This window comes from Kogia breviceps, chromosome X (assembly GCF_026419965.1).
Source record: "Kogia breviceps isolate mKogBre1 chromosome X, mKogBre1 haplotype 1, whole genome shotgun sequence".
Lineage (NCBI taxonomy): Eukaryota > Metazoa > Chordata > Mammalia > Artiodactyla > Physeteridae > Kogia > Kogia breviceps.
In genome coordinates, this window is record NC_081330.1 from 31197747 (window position 1) to 31211108 (window position 13362).

At 38.7% G+C, this 13362-nt stretch overlaps 1 protein-coding gene and 1 pseudogene across 13 annotated transcripts in view; one reads left to right on the forward strand and one right to left on the reverse strand.

Annotated features, from left to right (window-relative positions):
* Nucleotides 1-13362, reverse strand: part of PLS3 (plastin 3) — a 241895-nt gene that overhangs the window by 58404 nt on the left and 170129 nt on the right. The window contains exon 1 of one of the 13 annotated variants that reach the window (XM_067023573.1): nt 2615-2762. The exons of 7 other annotated variants lie outside the window; for them this stretch is intronic. The gene's annotated coding sequence lies outside the window, so the exon portion shown is untranslated. 5 more of the 13 variants (XM_067023566.1, XM_067023572.1, XM_059049670.2 and 2 more) reach the window with 5 other exon arrangements.
* On the forward strand, nt 7140-7580 carry LOC136793378 (ferritin light chain pseudogene; annotated as a pseudogene).

Genomic DNA, 13362 nt, shown 5'->3' on the forward strand with positions numbered 1-13362 from the left:
CTTGGCTCACAATAAGCCCCTACTAAATGTTTGTTGAATGAACTGATGTTCGTAAGTAGGGAAAGTGAACAGACTTAAACATACTGCAGGCTAAGTAGTTGTCACGCGCGGTTTTCAACATGCATACTCTATAGAGAAAGCTGGGAACAAAATAGTCAAGACATAATAATGTTCCCACATTCCTCACAGGCACTTGGCCTGTTAGCATGCTTTAACTATCTACTGCTCTTTAATACTTCAAGATACTACAAAACTCTTCAAGATGTTTGCAACCTGTTCTTTGAATTTAGCTGAAAGTCAAACAAAGTTTTGGGTTTTTTTTCTTTCAGAAACAGTTTTTACTTGGCAACAATTTTGGCAATCAAGCAGCACATTTCACCTTTACAATAATATACATCACGCACACAGCATGTTTTGACAAACCTGCAATTTATAGATAAATGTATCATTTAGAAATAAATGTAAATTGCTGCAAACTAAAGCTGTACTTAAAATTTTTATTATGAAAATTTTCAATGTATACAAAAGAGAAAATGGTACAGCAAACACCCATAATCCCATCATCCAGATTCTACATTTATCAGATTTATCAGGATTTCCCCACTTATTCTTCCTGTCCTCTTTCTTCCTTTCCCCTGCTTCCTCCCTCCCTCCCTTCTCAACCCCCCTTCTCCCTCTCCCCCTCCCCCACCCCTCTCTCTCCCCACCACCTCCTGAATTATTGTAAAGCAAACCCCAGACATCCCATGAGTGATATCACCCTACTTAGCTCTTAAATGAGTTCATTTCCTGGAAACACCTCTATTCTGTTCTAGGATCTAGCATGAGCTAGATTCTAATTGATCTTTTTTTCAAGTACCAATATCTATGAGTCACTTAAACCCCAAAGGGTGCCCAATCCTGTGTCATTTCCTGGAGGAATATCAAATATTTCCATTTTAAGTAAAAGTTTACTTTCCTCTTTTTGTCTTAATAAAGATAAGATCTTTAAGCAATGGCTATTTTAAAATAAGTTAATAATTTTTCCCATAGAAACATTCACATCAATTAAGTCAGACTGAAGACATTCTTTAAATTCCTGCTAGACAAAAGTTTTGTAGATATTTAATAAACATCCTAACCATATTCTAAAAGCCCCCTTTCCTGTTATGAAGAATACTATATCAAACCCAAAGACACAACAACGTTATACCTCTACTTCCCCATCTTTACAAAGCTAAGAAGTATTAACTCCTTGGATTGAAATAGCACATTCTTCTTTTAAAAGGTCCAATCCCTTTATTTCCTAAGTAAACTCTGACATTTTCCAAAAATATCTGAATAATTTATGGAAAAAACATATCTGCTGCTAATGAAATTAATTAACCTTCACACTTGAGGAGTATTTCCATTCTCCTTTCCTGTGAAAAATAACACAGAAGCCAAGGGCAACCTTCAGGTATATATCTCTCACAAGGCAAGATCAGACCAGTTAACTCAAGACAAAATATTATGATGTACAACTCAGAAATCACTAGAGATAAAATTTCAGCTTAGACTTTGAGCTAAGCTGGAAGTTTATCTATTAGTCACTAAAATGGCCTCCTGCAGCGTAACATACCCTGCTGATATGTTCTCAAATATGGTACTTGTTAATTGAGAAAACTAGACTCTTTTGTTTCATACTTCACTTTTTACCTCATATGGGTGTAGTTAATAAGTACAACTAATTTGAGAGGTTATCCTTGATTCGGAGTCGAGATTTATACAACCAGCTACATTGAAATAGGAGAAATAAAACATATGATCACTATGTGATAGAAAACTCTGGGGAGTTTGTGAGCATCAGCAATCACTGTCACTACCATATTATAGTAACACCACCAAAATCTCATCACCAATGATTTTCATGTATTTTGGAAAGTACGAATAAACACCAGGACAACTGTTTGTTATAAGTTATTTTGTAAGAGTAGAATATCAATCTGTCTGCCATATTCTGTCATGACAGCTACCCTCAACTTCTATTTCACAGAATTTTGAAAAACCATTTAACAGGGATCAAAAGTATTTGAAATTCCATTCCCCTTCGCCCCACCACCCAGATATAAAGTAAGAGTTTCTGTCATTTAAACCTTTGGCATCTGACTTGATAGATACAGCTATATAATTAGGATTACAAAACCAATTTTTTAAAAGTACGAAGTCCCTAAAATATTCCCCAAATAAAGACAACATATATAGAGAGAACAAGTCAGATTCTAAACTTCAAAATTTTCTCTTAAAACAAATTTGCTTCTACTTGAATACATAAGATTTAGAAAGCGTCTCCAAATGTGTAACTGCCCAAACACATAATAAGGATTTCGAGATGTTTAAAGTACATTTCTGCTTAAATATTCCATAATATAAAAGTTAGAGCCTAACGAAATAGTATTAAAATTGTTACCCTTCCGGGATGAGAGCAAACCTGTTGTTTCTTTCTCGCAGCACTAAACAGAAGGAACCTCCCACGCCCAGAACGCCAATCTGGAAACCCAACATTCTTCTTACAACTGCAACTTTAGAGAGCAAGTCATAACACTTCCTGCTAGAGACAGAGAGTACCCTGACAAAGCAATGATACAATACTTACGAATCCCCTTCCTGTCAGCCTCACAGTATTTTGCCAAGTATTAACAAATTCGAACTTCACCAACATTTAGAGAAAAGTGATTTTTTTTTCATTCCAGCTCCACTGAAATCATGCAAGAACACAAGGGAATTTAAAGTTGGTTCAGGTCAAATAGCTACAACCCACATACCTATTTAAAGTTTGAACATTAGCCAAGTAACCTGCTTATTTTAGAACACATGGAACCAGCTTCTCCCCAGAGGCCAAGTCACTCGTCCATAGGAAAGTGCATTACTTAGAAAGGCAAATGAACTGTCCCAGACCACTTACGTTCTATTATTCATCTCGATCCATACTTACGTCTTCATACAACACTTCCACTCCATATGCTAGGTGTCAGAGCATTAACTGCGAGTATCTATATCTTGTTTTCTATTGAATACATAAGCTGTTAAGTGTAGGAACTGTATTTTCTACCAGCCTAGCATACAGGAAGAAGCCAATACTTGCTGAACTGAATTTTCTATTGAGAGGCAGTACTGCTGAGTAGTTTAGAGTTCTGGAGCCAGACTGGGTTCACATCCTGTCTCCACAATTTTCTAGGTTGTCTTTGGACAAACTGCTTAAGCTCTTGTGCCTGTTTTCTCATCCAGGGGTGATAATAGTAACTACGTCACGTAATGATAACTATTTTGCACATTGTTGTGATGCTTAAATGATTTATTGTGCATTCAAATTTTAGATCATAGCCTGGCAAATTGTAAGCACTAGGTATGTGATAACTGCTATATTCTTATTATTGAAATTTGTTTTTTAACTGATCTAGCAATTCTAATCAGTTAATTGTTAAATGAAGCAACTGGTTAGCTATGAGTTCTCGCCCTTTATGGGAGAGAACAATAAATCAATAGGAGTACTGTGCTAGGCTCAGCAGACCATTTCTAATACTGACGTAGGGCAAGTCAATCATTTGAAAGGAAATGGAGTGCAATGGGAGCATCCGGGTCTCAGGAATCTGACTGACTTCAACTCTGCGTGACCTTGAACACATCACTTAGCTTCTCTGAGCCCCAGGTTCCTATCTAGAAAAGTCGAACTAATTCCACGAACTTCAGAGGGTTGCGATGATGATTAAGTGAGATAAATGCATAAGAGGGTCTGGCTCCAGCAAGGTGCTCAGTAAGTGGCGGCCATTGTTATAATCTGTCTGGGATATAATATGCATAATACCATCTGCTCTACCTGCCTAATCTGCTCTACCTACCTAATAAGTATGAAAGTGATATAATAGATCCTCCAGTCCTTTATAAATAATATAAAACAAAGTGAAGTGTTTTATGCTAACACTGAAATCTCAGAATAAGGAGGCGACTCACATTAGTCACTTGTAAAACGGATCAGGACAGCCCACATCAGGAGGCAGAGTGTTCGCCTGTCCTCATCACTAACCACCACCATTAGCAGACACTGGATTACATTTTGTCTCCTTAATGGAAGCACTTTATTTCATCAATCACAAAAACTGCATGAACTATCAAAAGGCAACACAATCCCGAACAGAAGGAATAGAGCGTCAGGAGTCAGAGGACGTGTTTTTCCACCTGTTTTAATTGCTGACTCACTATATGAAGCCTCTTCAACTTTCCCGAGTCTCAGTTTCACCATCTGTGAAACAAGCATAGCACTAGCTGTCTGTGGCCAGTCAGGGAATATGTGGGGTAGTAAGGAATGCTCAAGAACCTTGAGCTAACTGGAAGAAAGGGTATAGGTGTATGTATTATCATGCATTTCCAGGGAAAACTGGGGCACAGGCAATTGCCTCCGGTAAGAAAACAGTATCAGTGACAGGCCAGCAATGTTGGGTTTCCCCAGCCTTACTTTTCTTTAGCCACACTTGTCACTTCACAACACTTAGATGGGTCTACCCCAAGTGCTATTAAATTAACTTCTCCGGGCTTCCCTGGTGGCGCAGTGGTTAAGAATCCGCCTGCCAATGCAGGGGACACAGGTTTGAGCCCTGGTCCGGGAAGATCCCCCATGCTGTGGAGCAACTAAGCCCGTGCGCCACAACTACTGATCCTGCACTCTACAGCCCGCGAGCCACAACTACTGAGCCCGTGTGCCACAACTGCTGAAGCCCGCGTGCCTAGAGCCTGTGCTCTGCAACAAGAGAAGCCACGGCAATGAGAAGCCCATACACCACAACAAAGGGTAGCCCCCGCCTGCCGCAACGAAGACCCAATGCAGCCAAAAATTTTTTAAAAATTACTTCCTCAATGATCATGCTACCCAGAAACAGCTTCCTTGTCTTTCCCTTTCTTGGTCATCTGGAATGTATATGCTTTCTAGCTTTCTGAACTCTAAGGCTAATCTTTGATCACAGTGAAATCTGTCAACACCCAGTTGTTGATTTTAAAGTCTATTCACCATAACATGATAGAATTCACTTCAACTGCAAAATATTGTGGTGAAAGTTCTAGGAATGGATACTTCCTTTAAAAATGGACATCTTCTACTTAGTAAATACCAGGACATTTCCTAAAAGACTGTTGTATCACATCAGTAGTTCAGCCAGTTTCGGCCTGCAGCCCATTCTGTAACCTTCTAAATGTCTCATCATATGACATATGTGCAGGTGTGCGGGGCCAAGGGGGGGTACTGGCGTTTGTGTATGTGCATGTGTGTGAGTATGTGTGTGAACAGCATCTCTATTTTTACTACGGGTAAAGAAAATTGCTTTGGGAACACAAGATAGTGGCAAGGGTTATGTAATCCACTGCACATTTTTATAAGCAGGCCACGGAATGAAAACAGCTTTTACATTCCAAATTCATCAAGATGAATGCTGGGGAAAGTCAATAGAAACCAACCTATGTTTTATCTGTACACATAAAGTGCACAAGCTCTCACTCTCTCTCAAATGTTACAAACAAATCCATAAAGTTAAAAGTTCACCCACGCACCTGTGGATACATACAGCCTTCAGGGTGGAAAGGAAGGAAAGAGGCACACCCAAAGCTGCATGAGAATTTCATAGAGGTATCGGTGTAATCTGCAGTTAGGACACAAGACCTAGACATAGTATTTTTAAAATCTCTTCCAACTTTCATTCAAACATCATCCTCTCCCCACCACACCCAGTACGGGTTATATTCTTTCCATGTGTGACACGTACAATGGAGGCCTCTCCCACAGTGCTTAATGCCACACCTCAATAACACTGATCTATCATCCTTTAATGGAACAGGATTTAACCCATCTTCATGACTTATAAAGTAAACAAACAAATAACACTCACAGTGAGTGAAACATCAAAGCAAAGGGATCTAACATAAAACAGGTACCAAGTTAACATGGAGGATATTGCTACTGTAATTTTGGGCTATATTGGAAAGTTTAGGAAATTTATGCCAGGAACAGTATTAGGTACACAAACTTCCTGTTGCGTGGCTGTGTCAGTTTTAACAATCAAGTAGATCTGGTTTATGTGATGATTGGTGGGGGGTAAATAAGGCACAAGAACATCTTAATTTCAATATTCCAAGGGCTGTCTCCCCAACAGTAAATATTTGTGAGCTCTGTTTTTGCTTAACAAAGTAATCAACCTTTTAAAACAGGTTGTCTTATTATATATTAAATTATATAACTTGTCCTAATGCCCTAAAACGAAAGGCTGAAATAAATAGAAGGATTTAAAGCATGGGTCCTCCAAAAATTATCAGTTGAACTACACATGGGATAAGGAAGTGATTTGGAAGACATCTGTGGTGACTATATACAGTTAACAACACTGAACTGCATATTTCAAAGTTGCTAAGAGAGTAAATCTTAAAAGTTCTCATCACAAGAATAAAAAAGTAACTGTGGGGTGGTGGATGTTAAGTAGAATTATTGTAGTAATCATTTCACAATATATACATGTATTAAATCATCTCGTTGTACACCTTAAACTAATACAATGTTATATGTCAATTATATCTCAATGAAACTGAGCGGGACATCTGTGTTCTGTTCATAGCTAATAAAATCATACAAAGAAATAACTCATATGCTCTACACCTTCCTATCCTGAGGGTCTCTCATTCAAAAAAAGGATAGGGAAGGAAAAGAAACAAAAAAACCCAACTAACCCAGCAGCTCCTAAACTTTTCGGCCTCAGGACCTGAGGACCCCAAAGAGCTTTTTGATATGTGGGTTAGATCAGTGTCTTTATCATATTAGAAATTACAACCAGGAAATTTTAAAGATATTTATTTAAAAAATTAAACCCACCGCATGCTAATATAAATAACATTTAAAAATGAAAACTATATTTTAAAAAAATTTAGTGGGAAGAGGCAGGGCATGCCTCGCTCCTGCGGATGTCTCTTGCTTCAACACTGTTTGAACGGAACAGACCCAGGGACGCCCTCTTTTCCAGCCTCCAATTACCCTGGAACCTCTTTTCTAGTCGCATCCTTAGGAACCAAACACTATGCCGTCCTCGGCCTCCGGAACCAGCCAACACCGGTTTTTTTGGAGCTTAGCTCCTTACTGCTGATCAACCATGAGCTCCCATATTTGTCCGAATTATTCCACCCAGGGAGGCAGCCGTCAACCACAGGGGTCAACCTGCATCTGGGTCCTCCTACACCTACCTCTCTCTGGGTTTCTATTTCTACCGCGATGATGTGGCTCTGGAGGACGTGGGCCGTTTCGTTTGCGAGTCCACCATGGAGAAGAGCAAGGGCGCCCAGCATCTCTTGAAGATGCAAAACCAGCACAGTGGCTGTGCCCTCTTCCAGGAGCGCAGAAGCCGTCCCAAGATGAATGGGGTAAAACTCTGGACAAAAAGGAAGCTGCCACGGCCCTGGAGAAGAACCTGAGCCAGGCCCTCGTGGACCTTCACCCCTGGGCTCTGGCCGCGCAGACACCCACCCGTGACTTCCTGGAGAGCCGCTTCCTGGAGGAGCAGCTGAAACTCATCAAGCAGATGGCGACCACCTGACTAACCCCACCTCCCACTGGCGCAGGCTGCCGCCGGGGTTGGGATGGGGGCCTGAGCCAGTAGCTCTTGCAAAGGCTCACCCTCAAGTACGACGGGGGCCTCTGGAGCCCAGCGGCCTTTGAGGGGCCCCTCTGCATCCCTCTGGTGTCAGGGCTTCTGCCTGAGCCCCTCTCTGCAGCCACTAGGCAGCTTTTTGACCACCCCGGGGGCCCTCACCTAAGCCGTGGGCCAAATGGAAACAAAGGTTTTTGCAGGAAAAAAAAATAGAAGAGTATATTGTTTACATCTTTGTTTAACTAAATACGGTGACAGCTGGATTTTCATATCTGCTTCTGCATTGTCTGTTGCAATATGTTGTTTTGACTCAAGTATATGAAGAAAACATGGCCTCCCACAGATACGTTGTTTGGAAAAAGGAAGTATTTTAGGAGCCTTTTCGGATAATTATGGATATTCTTTTTTATAATACCACGCCAAAACTGGGTAAGTGCTAGTTTCTTAAATAGTTGTTGCAGTGTGGAATCTGATATCAGATAAATGACGTTTTCATACTCTGTTAATGTTAAAATCCATTGGTCTATCTTGCACTTTAAATGGACCTTTTACCCATGCTTGATTTCAGAACATCATGCACTGATCATATGGAATAATATTGTTTGACTAGTAAAGATCTGTTGTCACACTTCATTTTACAATATCTAACAAATCACTTACATTAAGAACACCACCAACCTCATTAGAAAAGTCTAAGTATTGATGCGTGGTGGCTGACGCACATTTTCAAGAATTTGAATTTCTGCTTGACATCTCTAACTTTATCATTGGCAACAAATACTCTCAGCCGTTTTCCTTGTAGTGACTAGCACACGTGATTCACTTTTGATAACATATCTGCCAAATATTCAGGTCTGAATTATCAGTTAATGCGTCATTCGCTCTTTCGAGTAAGAATGGTTTTCTATTTTCTAAAAGTGCAGCTAGTTTAGCTTGCAAATTAAAAAACTGCACAAGTGCTTTTCCTCAAGACAATCACTGTAAATCCATATACAGCAGAAATGTTTTTTATGTACTTCCCATTTCATCACACAGAATATTGAAAAGATGTATACCCAAGAGTTGAGATTTAATAAAATTAATTTTTCCTGCTTAATCAAGGACATTCATTAATGAACTGCATGTTACAGGTCTTTTTCTAACAGGAAGGGTATGGTGTTGGATACAAAGACTACTAATATAGTGTGGGGCTAAGGCACTAGCAGTTTTACCCACCATTGCTTCTGTCAGTATAGTGAAAAAGCAAAGAACATCTTAGTGTTACTATACAAGTAATTTTGATCTCCAAGGGACTATGTGGCATACTTTTCTATTGAGAACTGGTGCTTTATTTGGTAATATTTATGATGGAGTCATCTAATTTTAGAGAGACAAAAACCACAAAGTCCATAGGTTTTTAACAAGAAATTTCAAAACTGAGAATGCAATTACCAGAATAGGTTTTCACGTGAGTTCTGTTCTGTTGAACTGTCAAAAGAAAAATTAATTGATTAGGGCTTCCCTGGTGGCGCAGTGGTTGAGAGTCGGCCTGCCGAGGCAGGGGACACGGGTTCGTGCCCTGGTCCGGGAGGATCCCACATGCCGCGGAGCGGCTGGGCCCGTGAGCCATGGCCGCTGAGCCTGCACATCCGGAGCCTGTGCTCCGCGACAGGAGAGGCCACAACAGTGAGAGGCCCGCGTACCGCAAAAAAAAAAAAAAAAAAAAAATTAATTGATTAATATCAATTCTGAGAGGACCAATCTACAGCTTATTTACTCCAAACAATATTTTGCAGAATCAGGTTCATGTCCATGAGATGGGAATTTATCATGATAGTGTAGTTTTTAGAAACTTTTAATACATTTTTTAAAAGATTAAGAAAGACAATATATTTGTTATAAAACTACTTAAAAATATCCAGTTCATATGTAGCAAATCAGATTTTTCTTCTGATAATCAGTAAGAGTTTCCTTCTCTGATACTAGAAAAGAAAGGCTTTGAAAGTGAGGCTGTATGAAATGCAGAATTATTACTATTTTAAAATATTAAAAATGAAGTGAACTATAGTATTTATGTGTAAAATAATATGCGGATTATTTGAAAGCAAACCCCAAACAACAAAAAAGGGGAGAGAAAAGATGAAATATAAGAACATCAAATACTCATAAACTGTTGAAACTGTGTGTGGGGGTTCCTTATGCTATTTTACTTTATATGTTTGAAATTTTCCATAAAAATAAGCTTTAAAAAATTCCATGAGCTTATAAAAAAGTATTTTGTATTTTGGAAAGCAAAAATAAAATTCCTGGCTCATATTCATTCATTACACAAACACTGAATGAACATCCACTCTGTAAAAGGCACTGTACTTAGATGGCATCAGGAAATAGAAAGATTTATGAAATATGCCTTTTACATTCAAGGAGCTCAGAGTGTCTGTGTCCATATATGTAACTGATTCCCTAAAATGGGTATAATGCCTCCACTATGACCATTCTAAGGGGTACTTATACTATTACAAAGCACAGCTTGAGCCAATTGAACTGCAAATCAGGATAATGCAATTTTAAGGGAAAAAAAGGAAAATGGCATGAAAAGAAAATACAAAAAGGAAACTTAAAAAATAAGAAATGAGACTCTCTGGTTTTCCTCTATAAAAGGAAACCAACAAGAGATGTGAGCAAATATGGGCATGACCACATCATTTTTCCACCACAACCCCATCATCTTATTTTACTTCAGGACAGGAACCATCATGTCATCTCCTTTGAGTCAGCTCTTGTACTACTCACATAGGCAAAAATAACTGAGCAATACATTCATTTTCCATGGTGAACATTAAATACATTAAGTATTCTGTAATTCTTCCAATGAAAGAAGAGAGCAGTGACAGATTCCATATTTTAATTTTCAGGGCTACTGTGTCCATTCACACCACCCGCCCCCCCATATAAATTAAGACCATCCTAAAGAATAAATCCACAAGTTAAATCAATAACATTCCTCAGTTACTCAAGGGGTATAATTATAACACTGATAAATGAAAAATAAAAGTGAGAATCAAAAAAAATCAAACATTTACTTTAACTGTCATGTTCCAGCTTATTGCCATATATTCCAAACAAATTATCAATTTTTCCCTATTCAGAATTCAGGTAAAATGTGCAAGAGTTCTCAAAACTCATTCAATGTAGGTCTTTAAAAGCTGAGTGATAGATTAAAGGATTTAAAATTGCTCCTTTGTTTTCATCTTTAATATTTATTAAGCTTTGAGGGCAGCGATTTGTCTTTTCACCAATCTATCTCAAGCATCTAGAACAGTGCCTGGCATACAGTAGGCACGCAATAAGTATCTGTTAAGGAGGGTGGGGGCGGGGGGATTGGATGAAAGCAATCAAAAGGTACAAACTTCCAGCTGCAAGATAAATAAGTACTAGGGATGTAATGTACAATATGAGAAATTAACACTGCTGTATGTTATATATGAAAGTTAAGAGCAAATCCTAAGAGTCCTCATCACAAGGAAAAAATTTTTTTCTTTCTCTTTTATTTTGTATCTATATGAGATGATGGATATTCACTAAACTTACTGTGATAATCATTTCATGATGTATGTAAGTCAAATCATTATACTGTACACCTTAATGCTATATGTCCATTATGTCTCAACAAAATGGAAGAAAAAATTCAGGAACAAATATTTACTTTCAAATGAAAAAAAGTATCTGTTAAATAAATTTGTGATAATAACATTGCATGCTAAAGGAATTATACTCACTGTCATGTGCTATAGTGGTTTATTACATAATAAAGAATAAACTTTTAGCACTTTTAATGCAAATCACATAAATAAACATAAAAGACATCTACTCTTGTCCCATTGGGTAACCCTACAAAATAGGATGATTCCTAAGAAGTAATCCAGCCAAAGAAACGGTAGGTTACATCTTTCTAGTGGCACCGAATCCATGATCATATCTGGCAGCTGAATGATTTTCTAATTCTCCACTTTTCGAAAATAAAGGCATTTCAGAGAAAAGTGGAATAGAAGGTATAAAGAACTCTGAATTTTATCAAGTTTTCCTTCAAAATTGCCACACACACGAAAAAGAAAAATCGCACTTAAGCTGTCAAGATCTCAGTGCTTTAGCTTTCTTAACTTTAAAATGACTACTTTTTGATCTCACAAGGAATCACAAAACCTTCAAAAGAAACAGCCGCTTCAGCATTTCCTGCCTGTCTGCCCTAGTCCAAGATTAACCTTGTCAGTTTTTAGGAAGACTCATAAAACTCCCTTAAATGACTAATTCAGATGAAGTGGTAACATGAAGCCACAGTTTATAAGACGCTGGTTTCTACTTGTTACCAGATGTTGCCATCACTGCAAAGTGTTAAATGCATTCATGAAGAGGTTCACATATATTTGCATGTGGAATATTTTCTGACTTCTGCTATTATTGTGAAGACAGAGGAAAACTGTTGCCTTGTTGTCTAATAAAACATCTTTAAGGTTGCCAATATTCACTTCAAGAATCACCAAGTACTCTGTCGGTCTAATTCTTCTGTGTAATTCTTGCAAGCACATATATATATAAACACTTTCAAAACACACCACAGGGACTTACCTGGTGGTGCAGTGGTTAAGAATCCGCCTGCCAATGCAGGGGACATGGGTTCAAGCCCTGGTCCGGGAAGATCCCACCTGCCACAGAGCAACTAAGCCCGTGCGCCACAACTACTGAGCCCTCACTCTAGAGCCCGCGAGCCACAACTACTGAAGCCCACGTGCCTAGAGCCCGTGCTCGCCAACAAGAGAAGCCACCACAATGAGAAGCCCGTGCGCTGCGACAAAGAGTAGCCCCCGCTTGCCGCAACTAGAGAAAGCCCACCTGCAGCAACGAAGACCCAACGCAGCCAAAACTAAATAAATTAATTTAAAAAAACAAACAAAAACACACCACAAATTAATTCCATTTCTTGGGGAGCTTGTCATGAAACAGCCCGCTTAAAGATCTAGCTGAAAAATCCAAATGTGTGTGTGTTTGTGTATACTTTTGGAGTTGCTTTTTTAGACAAACAGTAAACAGTCACCAGCTTCACATAGTTCGGGGTTCCTTTGCCAGGATAACTCAACAATTGCACTAGGTTTTCTGCTTCTACCCGTTCTTCTCTGGTCATGTTAATTTCTTTGGTTATGTTGCCATTGGGGTTTTATTAGGTTAATTAAAAATGTTTTTTAATCTCCAGAGAGAGTTTAACGCAACAACAATGGCTGCTATTTTCTACACATAATGGTCATTGTTAAGTTTTGGCCCAACACAGCATCCTGAATACAATGTAGATTTATCCTTAAGATTGGCTGCAAAAATACTGTGGTCTCACACAGTGTTATGTGCCCTTTCTATTCAAATGTCTGGGAGATACCCCATAACTCTTATTTTATTTTTGCTGATACCCCAATTGTATTTCTTTGAGGATGGAGTTGAATCCATAAACATAACACTAATGCTGGCTCAGATTTCTAGACACTGAATTGTAACTAATCAGTCCTGCTTGCTCAGTATTTTATTTGGCAATCTGTTAACCTGGTACAGCTAAAAAGTCTCATAATTAATTCTGCCACAAATCAAACAACTTTTGTGGCCTTCGCTTGCTAAAAATCATATTGTTAGCAAAAAGTCATCCATGCAAGAGCAACTTCTTCCTTCTCCCAGTTTATCCCTCTCCCTGGTACTCTTACCTCAGAAA